The 12743-nt window shown below is 39.5% G+C and overlaps 1 long non-coding RNA gene across 1 annotated transcript in view; it reads left to right on the plus strand.

The window, feature by feature from the left end:
* Positions 1–222: 222 nt before the first annotated feature.
* Positions 223–12743, plus strand: part of LOC146397853 (uncharacterized) — a 137258-nt gene continuing 124737 nt past the window's right edge. Inside the window, exon 1 of the long non-coding RNA XR_014825119.1 lies at positions 223–354. This is a non-coding gene — a long non-coding RNA (uncharacterized LOC146397853). The remainder of the gene's footprint in view (positions 355–12743) is intronic.

Genomic DNA, 12743 nt, shown 5'->3' on the forward strand with positions numbered 1-12743 from the left:
AGAGTCAGGACTTGTATTTGGCATGAGTAGATCTGCTCCAGGATGGACTATTTCTAATGTGAGCCCCAGCAGAGGCTAGGTGAGGACTCACCTCTCTTAGCCAGGATATGAGAAGGGATTCAAGAAAGGATTGGAAAGAGAAGATCCTTAGGATGACTGCCAGATCCAGGGTTCACCACTTCCTTCCTTCCAGAGATGCAGGGAGGCATCAGATGAAGGCACAGACATCAGCGGAGTTCTGAAAAATGCACAACATTTAACTGGGCTCTGGAGGCAAGAGTGCAGCCCTTGTGTGAACAACACCCAGAACTGGAACCTCTCTGCACTGGACTATGGTGGAGCCGACTGGAGGAGGTCAGCTCTAAACAGAGGCTGTAACCTGAAAGTGAGAGCTTCTGTGGTCTGGCCTTGAGCTTGGTCTTGTTTAGCTATGAGCCTCTTGGCAACAGGGCTCCCTAGTCTGTGCTCATCTGTCCAGCATCTCTACACCATGCTGCCTCTATTCATGCGCATGTTTGTTTTATTCAACGTGGATACTCACATTTATGTCTGTCGCTGTTTCTGACACAACAGCAGGCAGGGTTTTCTTTTGACTGTCAAATGCTTTAAGAGAATTTTTCTTTATTTTACTTATGTGTGTATTTTCCTCTTTTGCATTCCTGTTATTCAAGTTGGAAAAAATGAGATGAAACTAAACAGTTATTTGAATTTCAACTTCAGGCTATATTCCTTTTGCTTGTGAGCCTATCTTGAAATTCCAATTTGGATGGCATTTGTTTCATGACTTAAAATGATTCAGGATTCTTTTAGTTGAAAATGTGAAATCAATGCCTTTTTGATGAATAGAGGTTTTACATCTGAATAATAAATAGACTGTTCTTTGTTTTCATAAATAGCTGGGGAAAATCATAAACCCCAGTTATCTCCTGTCATTAAACTCATCCTGGAGATATGTGGAATATACTTTAGAAATTCTTACAAAAAGAAGTTCATAAATGTAGATTATTCAAAGAGAAAAATTAAGCATTAAATATAGAGACTATGAATAATTTATTTGTTCTATATGGATGCCAAAGCGGCTCACGAGGGAAGCATGAAATAAAGGACAGCATTGCAGTAATTACCAAATATAAGATACTTCAATAAAGACTTATTATTTATGTTTATTTTGGGTTAATTTACCAGTTACCACATGGCCCATGTTCTTCTGTGGCCATAAAGGATGATTTATATTAAGCTGAATGAGTAGCTCGTCTTTTCTGATTGTTACCTTGTTGAGGTAGGGAAATACACTGCAATCAAAGCATCACCATTGCTTATAGTTATCAAATTAGCATATCTGGTTTAAGTGTTATAGTGTTATAGGCATGTTTTACTAATTTTAAGTTTGTATTAGTTTAAAATATGTATTCCACACAAATAGAGTTCACATGAAATTCTGCTTGATTTTATTTAGGGGAAAGATTTGATTCTCTTGGGAAGGACTTTTATTTCTGCAATTTTCCTTCAGAACAACTTCTGGCTCATTCATTTCAGTAGAGTATGTTTAACTTACTGCTTTTTTAGAGTATGTTTAACTTAGTGTTCTTCTAGTGGAGCACAAGGAAATAGAATTTGGGGGGGTCTGATTATATATAACTCATATGATTTCAACGTAGAACTTATGTAAAGAAAAAAACCATGGAATTTAAATTCTGATACCTAAGCACAATCGTTCCTATATCAACAGAAGTGTTTTTCTTTTAAGGCACTTTTTTTGGGTGGTATAAGTAGGTATGGTTTTTTCTGCTTGTTTATTAGGTATCCTGCTTATAATGAACAATTTCTTGTCATTAAATATTCTTTAAAAAATTTCTATTTTGAAATAATTTCTTATTCACTGAGGTAAAATGAAGTCCATGTACCTTTCATCCAGTTTCTGCCAATGGTTATATCTCAAATAACCACAGTGCAATGACAGTATCAGGAAATTGACGTCATTAACCATATATGTATATCATTTTATGCCATGTTACAGATTTGTGTAACCAACATCACAATTAGGATATAAAACTATTGCATTACTGTAAAGGTCTCACAATGCTACCCCTTTATATTTTTACTTGTCATTCTCTCCCCAACCCTCCCTAACCCCTGCTAACCACTGGTTTGTTCTCCACCTCTATTGTATTGTCATTTTGAGAATGTTATATGAGTGCTGTCATCCAGTTTGTGAACTTTTGAGCTCGACTTTTTTTCCTACTCGGCTGAATGCCCTTGAGGTCCATCCGAACTGTTGCGTGTATCAAGTTCAGTCCTTTTTAATGCTATGTAATGTTCCAGAGTGTGATGTATCACTGTCTGTTTAATCATTCACCTGTTGAAGGACATTTGAAGAATTTCTGATGGTTTGCTATTACAAATAAAGCAGCTGTGAACAATCATGTCCAGGTTTTTCCTTCATCCTAAGATTTCATTTCTCTGGGATAAATTCTCAGGAGGGTGATTTTTGGGTCATAGGATAAATATATGTTTAGTTTAGTTTTGTTTTTTGAGAAAGTACCACATTATTTTTAAGAAACTGATGATTTTAAGAAACGGCCAAGTTGTGTGATATAAGGGTAGTTGTACTGTTTTGCATTTTTACAAGCAAGATATTAAGAGATACAGTTTTTCCACACTCATAAATATTTCATATTGTCACTATTTTTTATCTGAGTTCTTTTGAGATGGGGGTAGTGATATCTCATCATTGTCTTACAAACATTCTTTCAAAATTTGATTTTTAGTAGTCAGGATTATCTTCCACCAGCATGTATTTGAGTCCTTCATAGATGGATGTTTTTCTATATGAACATAACCTATAACCATTATTGCCTGTTGAATGATCTTTCCTCAACAATTCTATTCTCACTGTACTCACCTATTGAGCTATTACCTGGCCTGAGAAAATAGCCCACAGATTGTCTCTTTCTTTACATAAAATAAATCATTTATATTTTGCCTTGTGCTACCTACTCTCTCATAGGCTTGCAGGGAGAGAGAGACAGAGACAGAGATAGAGAGACAAAGAGAGGATCCAGATGTATCCTGATTTAAAATGAATACATCTGATGCTGTTGACCAGACCCGGGCTGTGAGTTTATTGTGTTGATTTTTACCTGGTATATAGCATCTGGAGGCATTTTAAGTCCCAGTTATCTGATCAACATAAATGTTCTTCACTGCCTTGCACAATGAATTCTTATAATCATTCATCAGTACATGGCTGAGGAGTTGCCTTTGTCCTTCTTTCACTGCCAACTGGGGAGGGCTGCAGAGGGGAGGAACACGAGGGCAGGGATGCCCAAGGAGGTGGGTTTATGTGGGTGATTAAAGCAGTTTCATCAAAAGAGCTTCTCCCAGGGAACAAAGTGCTATTGCATCCGTGGGAAGACAAGATTGAAGAAGAGCTCTCCTTAATGCATTAGGCAACGGCAGGTCGATGGATATATTTGCCATACTCCCTTCCTTAGGAAGAAACAAGTCCCCCAAGCCTGAAAGCTAATGGTATGACAGTCAATTTAAAATGGACATTAGACCCAAAGCAAATGTGATGCCCATTAACTGTAGAGGTTGCAAAAGAGGGGCACATAATTAGAGCATAAGTCTGCTAGTTGTGACAGCACACGGTCCAGGGAAGACAGATTCACCAGCCTGATGCTGAACTTCCTACTGAGGCTGAGCAGGTTTACCTTCTGCTGCTGTCACCACAGATAATCCTCCTGAGATATGAGGTCTTAATGTATGAGTTCACCAAAGCTAGATTTGAGACTTAATAACTCCATAAATCTCTGTGCAACGTTTTTTCTTTTTCTAATTGACTACTTAGTAACAGCATTTATTGATGATGAACTGAATTTTTAGAGATCAATTGCTAATTAGTGACACAGACAAGAAAATGATATAGACATTCCCAGGTTGCGGAGAAAGCGACAAAAAAAGGGTAAAAGCCACTGGATAAAGAAACAACTAAAAAGCAAACAAGGCTTGAATGAAAAATAAATCGGCTATAGGAAAAACTCTTTAGGCTTGAAAGTAGGAGGCCTAACATCTAGTTCTAATGCCAGCATGAACTGTGATAGCCTGCCCAGCTGTCTTTACTTCCTTCACATTTAATGTCACATGGACAAAACCAAGTGACCTGGAGCGAGTGTTGAATGTGAATTCATGCTCTGTTTTTTCAAGCAGACTTTATTTTTTTGGGCTCGACACAAAATTGAACAAGAAGTATAGGGATTTCTCATATATTTCCAGCCCCCATATATGCACAATCACTCTTTACTATCAAAATCCCATATCAGAGTGGTGCATTTTTCACAATCCCAAACCACATTGATTGTAATCCAAAGCCCATGGTTTACATTAGGGTTTACTCTTATTTTGGTACATTCCACAGGTTTTGACAAAGCCTAAATGAAGATATATACTGACTAGTTTCGCTGCCCTGAAACTCCTCTGTGCTCCATCTCTTCATCCTTCCTTTCCCCCAACACCTAGTAACCAATGATCCTTTTAACATCCCACAGTTTTGCCTTTTCCAAAATGTCATGCAGTTAAATCTAAATGCTCTTAGAAAAATGCACTTAATTTTCCTCCAGGTCTATTCATGACTTGACAGCTCATTTCTTTTTAGTGTTAAATAATATTCCACTGTTTGGATGTACAACAGTTTATCCATTCACCTACTGAAGTATATCTTGGTTGCCTCCAGGTTTTGGCAATTATAAATAAAGCTGCTCTAAAATCTATGTGCAGATTTTTATGTGAACATAAGTTTTCAACTCATTTGGGTAAATGACTGCAATCATGGTATCTGGTAAGAGCCTGCTTCCTAGATGGTCATCTTTTAGCTATAACTTCACATGGCAGAAGTGAAGAGTTTTCCTTAGAGCATTCATAAGGGCTCTTCCCTCATGATCTAATCACCTTTCAAAGGCTCTACCACCAAGCACTATCACACTGGGCATTAGGTTTCAATATATTAATTTTGGGGGCCACAAACATTGAAACCATAGCACATCTTAGTTTGGGGAAATCCTCAGTCATTATTGCTTCAAATATTTCTTCTGTCCCTTGCTCTCTTCTTCTTCTCATTAAGGGATGTTATACATTTTGTAGTTGTCCCATAGTTCTTGGATATTCTGTTTCATTTTTTCCTTTTTCTTCTTTGTTTTTTTTGTTTTCAAAGTTTCCACTGACATATACTCAAGTTTAGAGATTCTTTCTTCAGCTGTGTCCAGGCTGCTAATAAGCCCATCAAAGGCATTCCTGCTTTCTATTGCAATGTTTTTTTGAGCTCTAGGACTTTTTTTTCTATTTAGGGCCACATGTGTGGCATAGAGAAGTTCCCAGGATAGGTGTCGAATCAGAGCTGCTGATGCTAGCCTACACCACAGGTGCAGCAGCACAGGATCTGAGCAGCATCTGCAACCTATACCACAGTTCATGGCAACACTGGATCCCCAAGCCACTGAGGACTGAACCCCTGTCCTCAGGGATGCTAGTCAGATTTATTACAGCTGAGTCACAAGGGGAACTCCTAGCATTTATTTTTAATTCTTTCTTAGAATTTCCATCTCTCTGTTTGCATTGCCCATCTGTTGTGGTATGCTGTCAATTTTATCCATTAGAATCCTTAGCACATTAATCATTGTTGTTTTGCATTTCTGGTTGGATAATCCCAATATCCATGCTATATCTGAGTCTGGTTTTGATGTTTACTTTTTTTCTTCACACTGTGTTTTGCCTTGTAATTTTTTTCTTGATACCCATACATGAAGGTTTGGGTAAACTGAACTGGAATAAGTAGACCCTTGGTAATGTGGCAGTAAGGTTTGTGTGTGGAGGGATGGGAAAGTTCTATTGTGCTGTGATTCTGTCTCAGTCTTATGAGCTTGTGCTTCTGGACTGTAAACTTCATAAGTGTTTCTCTTTCTCCCCCTCAGGTGGGACAAAACGGCTGCAGTTTGGTGTATCCCTCTCCCCCCACATGAAAGTCTAGGGCAGGTCGGAATTGAGTATTTCCCTTCCCTCAGGGTGATTAGGCTCTCAAAAAATCCTAAGTTTGGGCTGTGGTAAGATGGTTTCTCTTAAGGGCAGGTCTTGTTAAGAAGAACAGAATATTCTGGTATATCCCCCTCTGCCCTGCCCCCACTGAAATCAGGAGAGGATTTTTCTCCTATATTCCTATGTTCGCTATTTTTCTCTTATATCCGTATCCACTATGAGAAACTCTTGGTTCTCAAAGAGCTCCTGGATATAAAACACATAAAGTTGTGGAAACCCCCCACCCCCTCGCATGACTGGGTCGTTGGGGACTTTTAACTCTCAGATGTGTACACATTGAGCCTCCAGCAATTCATCAATTTATGTTTTCTGTTCTCCTGCCCTGGCACTGGTTTCTGCAAAGATGTTATGCTTCAATAAGTTGTGATTTTCTGTATTCACCTGCTGTTCTCTCCAATTGTAGGGCAACACTTCGCCCTGTGACCTCACTTCTCCTGAGGATCTGAGATGAGTTGTTGATTTTTCAGTTTGTTCAGCTTTTTACTTGTTTGGAAAGAGAGACAATTTCCAAGTGTCACATGTGCCGGACTGAGCATTGGAATTTGGTTCACCGTTTAAAAAAAATGATAGTCCTTATTTTCTGGAGCAGTTTTAAGTTAAAAAAATTGAGCATGTAGTATGGAGTTCCCATATGCTTTCTCTGACTCGGTTTGCCCTATCACTAATATCTTGTAAGGGTGTGGTACATTTGTTACAATTGATGAACAGATATTGATTCATTATTGTTAACTGAAGACCCATAGTTTACATTAGAGTTCATTCTGTATCATACAGTTTTGTGGCTTCGGTCAAAGAAATAATGCCATGTTATCTATCATACAGTAGCATATAGAATTGATTTCATTGACCTTAAAATTCCCTGTGCTTCTCTTAGTCTTTTTTTCCTCTTTCTTCCCATCCCCTGGCAACCACTGAACTTTTTGCTGTCTTACTAGTTTTGCCTTTTCCAGAATATCCTGTAGCTGATATCATATAATATAAAGACTTTTCAGGCTGATTCTCTTATTTAGCAACACATATAAGATTCCCCTATGTCCTTTTTTGTAGCTTGATAGGTCAATTTTTATGATTAATTAATTTGACTGCTAGTTATTAGATGTATACTTGAGTCTGGTACCAGCTGGGACTAGAGACGCAGACACAAATAAGAAACAGCTGTGCTCATATGAAGTTTGCGTGGGGACTGATGGAGAGACAGGTGACTGGACTGTGGCACAGCCGGGCAGGTAGGAAGAAGTGAGGTAGAAGGTGAAGACAGGGAGTAGCATCTGGTGATGTTTAAAAGAACAGGATGCTCTAGGAATGTAGTGGAGGAGACAAGCTTTGAATATAAGCTAGCACAGCTTCCCATTTTGTAAGCCAAGAAAGAGAAAGAAAGTACAGAAAAAAAAATCAATGAAAAAATTAATGCATTGCTGGAAAGGGTGCGGAGAAAAGGAACCATCCTACACTGTTGGTGGGAATGTAAATTGGTACAACCACTATGGAAATCAGAATGGAGGTTCCTCAGAAAACTAAATATAGAACTACCATATTACCTAGCAATCCCACTCCTGGGCATATATCCTGACGAAAATGCAATTCAAAAAGATACATGTCAGAGTTCCCATAGTGGCGCAGTGGAAACAAATCTGACTAGGAACCATGAAGTTGCAGGTTCAATCCCTGGCCTTGCTCAGTGGGTGAAGGATCCGGTGTTGCCATGACCTGTGGTGTAGGTCGCAGACTGATGTGGCTTGGATCTGGTGTTGCTGTGGCTCTGGTGTAGGCCAGAGGCTACAGCTCCAATTTGACCCCTAGCCTGAGAGCCACAATATGCCGTGGGTGCAGCCCTAAAAAGACAAAAAAGAAAAAAAAAAGAAAAAAAAATGTCCCTGTATGTTCATAGCAGCACTATTCACAATAGCCAAGACATGGAAGCAACTTAAATGTCCACTGACAGATGAATGGATTAAGAAGATGTGGTACATATACACAATGCAATATACATAGCCGTAAAAAGAAGGAAATAATGGCATTTGCAACAACATAGATGGAACTAGAGATTATACTGCTACGTGGAGTAAGTCAGAAAGAGAAAGACAAATAACATGTAATATCACTTACATGTGGAATTTAAAATATGGCACAAATGAACCTATCAACAAAACAGAAATAGAGTCTAAGACATGGAGAACAAACTTGTGGTTGCCAAGGGGGAGGGGAGGGAGTGGAATGGACAGGGAGTTTGGGGTTGGTAGATGCAAACTATTCCTTTTAGGATGGATAAGCAATGAAGTCCTGCTCTATAGCACAGGGAACTATATTCAGTCTTGTGGGGTAGAACATGATGGGAGATAATATAAGAAAGGGAATGTATGTATATGCATACCTGGGTCACTTTGTTGTACAGAAGAATTTGGCACAACATAAACTATACCAATCAACTAAAATAAAAAAAGAAATTAATGTGTTAGAGTAGAGTGAGATATTGAGACAGAAGACAATAGGGAGAATTTATTTTTAGTTGTAGAGGTTCTTGAATGAATACCTGTATGGGCACTTTATGTTATTTCTTTTCATAACATAGCAGAATCTTTCTGGTGCCTGGAACAAAATTTATTCCTTTCCTCTGAATAACTTGAATTTAGATATGGGTCTTTTTTTTTTCCATGGAAAATTGCAGCATTTTAAAACTGGAAGGAACCTTAATGGAAATTTAGCCTAATTCATTCATTTTGCAGATGAGGAGACTAATGGCTAAAGAAGTGATTTTCCCAGTTGTTTAGAGGATGGAAACATGGGGCTGGAAAAGCAGGTCTCCTAATTCTGATTCTAATGGTCCTGCTCCCCCATTTTTTTTTCCCTAAAAGCATGGAAGAAATGTGCACTAAATATGTCCAATAGCAGGTTCTAAAACATTGGTACAAGGAAAAGAGAGGGACAGGTGAAATTCTTTCTTACCCAAATAAGAGATGAGTCCAGGTAGTTCCAATATCCCAGATGTGACTGAAATAAGGAACTATGAATAAAAGGGGAAGATAAGAGTTGAGATGGGGAAGGAAGAAAGAAATGGAAACCAGATAAGAAAGGAGCCATGGGGAGAGATGGAGAGAAAGATCAAATGAACAGTCATGGGTGTTTGATCTTTCACTTTAAAGAGAATGTTACCCACATTTATGGGGTCCAAAAAACGAGTGCTGGGCAACTTGGACATTTCAGACAGCCTGAATGTGTCTGGAAATAACATTGATTAAACTAAATTCCTTTCTTCTGAGAAAATTGTAAGCATGACGATTTTCATTATCATGAAGTCAACCTGCTCTCATGGGTTTTCTCAATTTGGTCGTTGTTTCTTCAATTTTCCGTGTTGTTTTAGGTGTTTGAACATGGTGCTAGGAGAGCTGCTGGAAAGCCTATTTGCTTTTGTTGGGTCTATTACTGTTTTATGGGTGGGCTCTGCCAGGAGGTGGCTGTGGGTGACCCTAAACAAGGGCCAGGGAAGGGGTTAAGATCTATCTTTTTTGTGCTTGTTTTCTGTTTGCCATTTCTTTCCCCCCTCTGTTCCTCTTTCTCTCCCTCTCCTCACTCTTTTCATGTCTTTTAACTGTGGATTAAGATTGTCTGCATCCCTCCAAATTGTTTCCTATGACAAAGGCATTATTTTTCGACTGATGTTTTAAATGGCTTTGTATTTTTTCTCCCTCCCCTCCAGACAGAGAGGTTTTTACCTACTCTGGAGATGGGAGATGGTGGGGTGTGGGTGATGGGAACAGGGAAAGGGAACTTTTAAAATCAAAAACTAAACAATGGTCTCCTAGTTCTCTAGGTGAGTCGCAGTGATACATATATGGAACGTGGTCCCTGGACTCCTCCTGTCCAGCAGTCTGAATGGGAGGGGTGTGATGGGCGGGTATAGGGAGAATATGAGTTAATGCTTCCTGATATATGCCAGCACATATGCAATGGACTTAATATCCAAATAAAAGAGTAACTGTATTCAGAGCTGACCTTCCACACTCTTTTCCCATTTCAACTTTGTTGGGAGTGTGGAAGCCTATACAATTCCTTTGTCTATTGGGTTTACTGATGTACTCAAGACTTTCAGTTTGGATGTATTGAAATAATCTCCTTTTCCTGACCTTCAACCTCATGCTCTAAATGCATTTATCTCTGTTTGAAACTCAGAAGCAGTACCCAGAGGAATGTATGGCAAGAGATTGGAGGCAGAGGAGGAGAATAATGGGAAAAGAGCTGCTGTGAACTCAGGGCCAGTGATATAAGCACTAATTCCAACTCAAAGGGTCATGGAGGGCTTCCTAGAGGTGACCTTTGACGTCCACTGTGGAGGATGACTAGGAGTAATCTGGCATCATGCTGAGGGAGTTAACTGCACCTGGAGTCCATGTAGTATGAGAGTCAAGGTAACTTAAGGATGGCTTCTAGTAGGTGTATCTCAGGACAGCTATCTGCTCACAAGTTTCCTCCTTTCTCTCAGATGAAGGTTAGGATCCAGGGTGAAAGGTTTTCGTGGTCATGTTCCTACTCTGTGATGCTGCCTGGTTGTGGAGTCAAACCCTGACCCAGCTGTGCTTTCCTGGCCCTGAATACCTGCAGTTGCATCGTTTGAACTAAGACTTGTTAACTGCAGAACATGAGAACTGCATTGCTAGTGGCTATGCTTTAGGATGAAGTTTCACAATTGGAGTTCCCATTCCCTTCATCCTGGGGATTGGCTTTTAAGTCTTGGACTTGGTGGCACAGGCATATCTTGGAGATATTCCAGATCGCCGCAGTAAAGTGAATATCACAATAAAGTGAGACACAACCTTTTTGGTTTACCAGTGCATATACAAAGTTATGTTTCAGAGTTCCTGTCATGGCTCAGCAGTAACCAAACCAACTAGTATCCATGAGGATGCTGCTTCAATCCCTGGCCTCGATCAGTCAGTTAAGGATCTGGCATTGCTGTGAGCCGTGATGTAGGTCACTGATGTGGCTCAGATCTGGCATTGCTGTGGCTGTGGGCTGGCAGCTGCAGCTCTAATTCAGCCCCTAGCCTGGGAACCTCCATATGCCCAGGGTGTGGCCCTAAAAAGACAACAAAAAAAATACTTTATTGCTAAAAGTGCTAGCTATTATATGTGCCTCCAGGGAGTAGTAATCTTTTTGCCAGTGGAGAGTCTTGCTTTGATATTAAAGGTTGCTGACTGATTGGGGTGGTGGTTGCTCAAGGTTGGGATGGTGGTGGCAATTTAAAGAAAAATAAGACAAAGTTTGCTGGATCAATCAACTCTTCCTCTCATGAATGATTTCTCTGTAGCATGCAATGCTATTTGATACCATTTTACCCTTAGTATAACTTCTTTCAAAATTGGAGTCAGTCCTCTCAAACCCTGCCTCTGCTTTGTCAATTAACTTTATGTAACAGTCTCAATCCTTTGCTGTCATTTCAATAGTCTCCATAGCTTCTTCACCAAGAGTAAATTCTACTTTAAGAAACCACTTTCTTTGCTCATCTATAAAGAGAAACTACTCCTCTGTCGAAGTTTGTTTATTGTTGTTGTTTGTTTGTTTGTTTTTGGCCATGCCCATGGCATTGCAGAAGTCCCTGGGCCAGAGGTAGAATCTACATCACAGCTCTAACCAAAGCCACAGCAGTGACAACACCAGATCCTTAACTCACTGAGCCCTAAAGGAACTCCTAAAGTTTTATCATGAGATCGCAGCAATTCAATCACATTTTCAGGCTCCACTTCTAGTTCTTTTGTTATTTCCACCACATCTGCAGTTACTTCCTCTTCTGAAGTCTTGAACCCCTGAAAATCATCCATGAGAGTTGGAATCAACTTCTAAACCCTTGCGAATATTGATATTTTGACCTCTTCCCACGAATCATGAACATTTTTAATGGCACCCAGATGGTGAATACTTCCCAGAATGTTTTCTATTGATTTTGCCCAGATTCATCAAAAGAATCACCATCTATGGCAACCGTAGCCTTAGAAAATGTACTTCTTTACTTTTTAAATTTAATTCAGAATGGTTAATGAGCATTGGCTTCCACTTCATGTCACCAGCTGCATTAGATCCTGACAAAAGAGTCAGTCTGTCCTTTGAAGATTTGAAGCCAAGCATTGACTTCTCCTCTGTACCTGTGAAAGTCCTAGATGATATCTTCTTCCAGTGTAAGCCTGTTTTATCTACACTGAAAGTCTGTTATGTCTCAGGGAGTAGGGAGCCCTTGCAAAGGGGAACAGCCAGTTGTGGAGCAACGTTTGATAAATTTACTAATAAACTTGCTTTCTTGTATGGGCGTAGTTCATAATGCCCCCAAGACAATTACAATAGTAGCAGCAAAGATCATTAATCACAGATCGTCATAACAAATATAATAATAATGAAAAGTTTGAAATATTGTGAGAATTACCAAAATGTGACATAGAGACATAAAGAAAGCAAATGCTGCTGGGAAAATGGTGTCAATAGAATTGCTTGACACAGGGTTTTCCATAAACCTTCAATTTGTCAAAATGAAATATCTACAAAGTGCAATAAAATGAGACATGCCTGAGGATTCCTGCTGTGGTGCAGTGGGTTAAGAATCCAACTGCCGTGGCTCAGGTGTGGGTTTAATCCCCCACCCAGTGCAGTGGGTTAATGGATCTGAGGTTTCT

Source organism: Sus scrofa, chromosome 13 (genome assembly GCF_054392235.1).
Source record: "Sus scrofa isolate SSC_HxYL_T2T_F1_AM1 chromosome 13, Sscrofa_HxYL_maternal_Yorkshire_Landrace_v2.0, whole genome shotgun sequence".
NCBI classification, from domain to species: domain Eukaryota; kingdom Metazoa; phylum Chordata; class Mammalia; order Artiodactyla; family Suidae; genus Sus; species Sus scrofa.